Genomic DNA, 4063 nt, shown 5'->3' on the forward strand with positions numbered 1-4063 from the left:
CACAAGGCTGTCAGAAGACCCCAACGACCTTGAGGCGTTGACGCCAAACCCTCTGCTACTCCTCAAAGGGAAACCAGTTCTCCCACCAGGACTGTTCAACAAAGGGGATGTTTATGCAAGGAGAAGGTGGAAACAAACACAGTACATCTCGGATCTCTTTTGGAAGAGGTGGATCCGCGAATACTTACCACTTTTACAGGAGCGTCAAAAATGGAACCAGGAGAAGAGGAATTTTGTTCCTGGAGACCTGGTCATGGTTGCGGACTCCACCGCACCACGTGGATCATGGATGCTAGGAAGGGTTCTGGAAACCTTCCCTGATAAGAGAGGTCTGGTACGTGTGGTTCGTTTAAAGACCAAGACAAACATCATTGAACGACCCATTACCAAAATATGCTTGCTTAATGAAACTAAAGAGTAATTGGTTCTATTGTTAACTATTTTTGTGTTTTGTTCATGGCTCTTTTTGATTTGGGGTAATTGCTCTGGCAGACGCAATTAGGGGCTGGAGTGTAGGAGCCATATACATTTGGTATTATTTCATTTAATTTTGCTCTGTGCCACTAGGGGGCTGTATGCGCTTTGTGGCTCAGCTGACTTCGGATCAGCCCAGGTAGGCCATTTAACCTGCAGGAATCTAAGACACAGGTGTTGGTAATTTGGGAAGCAAACAGTTTTCGAATGTGCCAGTGTGCGTGTGTGCCTTTTGTGGTGAGCAATGCGGTTTGTTATTTTGGGTACAGGTATTATGAGTTAAAGTTTTGCCGTTTTATGATATTTGGAACAAAATAAACATGCAAGATAATTGTAACACCACGAGACTCCGTTTTGCTGTGTTCGAGCGCACCGGGCGCACGTCTAAAACTAATCCACCATATTAGCAACGAGTACTAGACTTTGTTTAGGACTTCGTCAGTACACTCAGCATAGAGCGGGAGGCTTAAACTCAAGGAGAGCCTCTCCATATAAAGGAGATCCCGTGAGAGTTGAGCAACTCACGTTTGTTCTCGTTGTCCGGCATGTGCTGAAGTCTGGGTGCTTTGTTTGTTGCTCGCCAGTACCGTGCGGGTGAGCAAACCGTACTAAGGAGGTAGGTTGTGCAATTTTAATCTACATCTTGTAGGCCATGGGGAAATTAATATAATGTTCTTTTCTATGGTAGAAGGTTAGACCTGAACCAGACCTGGTGAGCCCAGGGTCCTACCTGCTGGTGCACAGGTGCATTGGGCCAAGAAGGTAGGAAGTTGGGCTTGCAAGCACATTATGCGTTTTGTAATAAGAAGGATGGTGGGTACTTGGTGATTAATGGCTGTTTTGTGCATTTCAGGCTGAACTGGTGACACGTAGTGGTCAGCAGGACAGCCACTGCTCTTTTTCTCCGACCATAGTTTCAGTTTAGATTGTGCTCAAGTGCCTCCATCTTGCTCCCTCTATTTATAGAGATAAAACACTGATATTGTGCCCTTTTGATGACCGTTGCTTCCCCCTTCCCCACTTCTATTGTGTTGTGTCTTTTAACTAGGATCAGTAATCGTATTTGAGTGTGTTGGTTTGTAGTGTTGCTTATTTTAGCCTTTCTTAACAGTGTGCAGTGTTTTTATTGTTGGAAGTGTCATTGTGCCCCCGGTCAATCACTACTGGTATAAATTATTTGGATGTGGTTTTATAAAGTTATTGTTTAAATAAAAGTGATATTGCATTGTACACGCAGAAGCCTCTGTCTGTCTATGATCTACCTCGTATGGGGTTTTGGCCAATAAGATAATTGAATTCAGGGTCTCTCCCCTCCAAAGAGTGGCGTTGTCACGTCTGGATACTATTCCCAAAGTATTTTAAGTGTCCATTAGGTCACATAAAGGAAAAACTTCCTTAAGCAGCTTAGTCGGAATCGGTTCCAAGAGACATGTAGAAGATTTAGACTTAAAATAAAGAATTCAGTTGATTAAGGTTGATGGAAGAGAAGGCATCCAAGCAGGCATCAGGGCCCACTGCTGCATCCAAGGTTCCTACATCTGAGGACAGATCGGCACTGGTTGAAGGCAGGAGACCATCAATTTGCTCTTTGATAGTCAGAATCTTATCATTGAAGTTCATGAAGTCTTTGCTAGCATTCAGAACTCCTTGCTATCGAGGTACCATGGCAGCTCAAACTGTCTGGTCGGGTTTTTTTTTGAGCCAATCAGAAATCTTCAGTGATGCTCTACCCGTTTTTCAAAGTTAAAGCCTGTGGAACCACAGAATCTCTTACTTGCCTTATTAGGCGTATTCAGTCTGATTAAACGAAGCGATAGTGAAGTAGAATGACTCAAATCGGTGTGTACTGTCCACAAACTGGGCTATCATGTAGATGTGTTTTTATCCTACGTTTTAAAGCTTTATGGGCTTCATGTTTTGAGGGAAATCTAAAAAAATGTTGTGGGTAATATTGATATATTGTTTTTAACAGTAACATATAGACTGATTGTGATTGTCACACATTATAGCACTCAGTGTTTCCCCTTCATCCCCACACAAAGTATTACACTTTTTATCATGGGTGTGCCATTTTCCTAAACAGCGGAATTGTTTGCGGGTGCAGTCTTAGTCTGATGAATCCCAATAGGTTGTAAATTGAAAGCTCGTGCCCCGTTGCTCCTATTTAGCATAGGTCATGAGATGGCAGGGCCGTGTGCACACTCAGAAATAAATCTGTTTAGTCACGGAAGATGCACTCCCTCCTCAGGGCACGATCAGCAACATTTTGCAGCAGGAGTGAATACGCCATTGTGTAGGCCTAGTGTGCGCAATAGGCCTACTTGGGGCCTATAAATACCGTGATCAGTGGCTTATTATTGGATGGCAAGGTTCCTCGTTAACATAATTGATGTGACTTGAAGGCAAAGGAAGGCTAGTTAATTTATATATAGGCCTAGCACATTTCATAAACCATGGCAATTGGCATGGCAAAGTGCTTTACAAATGAGCAGTGTAAGTGTAGTGTGTTTATAAAAATAAAATAACAGACATAATTATGTGTAAAATAATACAAATAATTAGTTGCAAATTTATAAAGTAGTATGACCCTCTGGATGCCCAGTACCCAGGGCTGTATGAATGTCTGTGTGTTGTTATGGGGGGGGGGGGGGGGGTCAGTAAATGGAACCATCAGTGGGCCAGAACCTGTTCAGTGCTGGTTGGCAATAAACCTGGCTGCCATATCTCAATCAGAAGTTCCTTTGAAGCCAGATTGGGCCCAGATTCTATAGCCATGAACGGGCCGGAGCCTGTTTCAGTGCTGGTTGCAGATACACCCGGCTGCCATGTCTCAACCAGTTAAGTCCCGTTGCTATAACGGCAGATTCGGTCCAGGTCTGGCAGCCATCAACGGGCCAGAACCTCTTTTAGTATGGGTTGGCAATAAACCCGGTGGCCATGTCTGAGCTAGAATAGGGCCATGTCTGTAACAGCTACATCTGGGCCAGATATGGCATGAATGAAATGGGCCAAAGCTGGCTCACATCTGGCCGCATCGAGCCGGAACACAGCCGAGCTAGCCGACACTCAGCCGCAATACGCCCGAGTCCGCTGGCTACCTGGGACAGTGCTGGTTGGTACGCAGACATCAAAATGAATGGTGAAGTTGTTTCTTTTAAACTAGACGCAGGAGCAGCAGTGACTGTGATACCCACTAAATTATATAAGTACAAAAGAGATGGTTCTCTACTTCACACCTCAAAAAGACCGTATGGCCCAAATAACAAGATACTGCCTGTAATAGTAAATATGCAGAGTAAGCTAGAAAGTAAAGATAAAAAGACGCTCAGTCTGTGTTTGTCATTGACAGCTTAGCCAGGCCACCGCTGGGCTTACCAGCACTTACAGCACTGCGCCTCATTGAACGAGTTGTTGGAGTTGAAGAACAAGGGGAGAAAGAAGATCCAGGGGAGGTCTTCAAAAAGAAGTTTCCGAAGATGCTGCGGCAAAAAATTGTGGAGCAATATCAGAAAGGAGTTTCTCAGAGAAAAAATTGCAAAGAGTTTGGAGTTCATCATCTACAGTGCATCATATCATCCAAAGATTCAGA

At 44.1% G+C, this 4063-nt stretch overlaps 1 long non-coding RNA gene across 2 annotated transcripts; it reads left to right on the top strand.

The window, feature by feature from the left end:
- The first annotated feature begins 1003 nt into the window (after positions 1–1003).
- LOC144389436 (uncharacterized) lies at positions 1004–1704 on the top strand. Of its 2 annotated transcripts, XR_013453487.1 has the most exons (3): positions 1004–1090; positions 1163–1236; positions 1328–1704. It is a non-coding gene; the product is annotated as an uncharacterized LOC144389436 (long non-coding RNA). The 2 variants fall into 2 exon arrangements; XR_013453486.1 differs by lacking the exon at positions 1004–1090 and having other exon boundaries at positions 1130–1236.
- Positions 1705–4063: the final 2359 nt, after the last annotated feature.

This window comes from Gasterosteus aculeatus, chromosome 2 (assembly GCF_964276395.1).
Source record: "Gasterosteus aculeatus chromosome 2, fGasAcu3.hap1.1, whole genome shotgun sequence".
NCBI lineage: Eukaryota > Metazoa > Chordata > Actinopteri > Perciformes > Gasterosteidae > Gasterosteus > Gasterosteus aculeatus.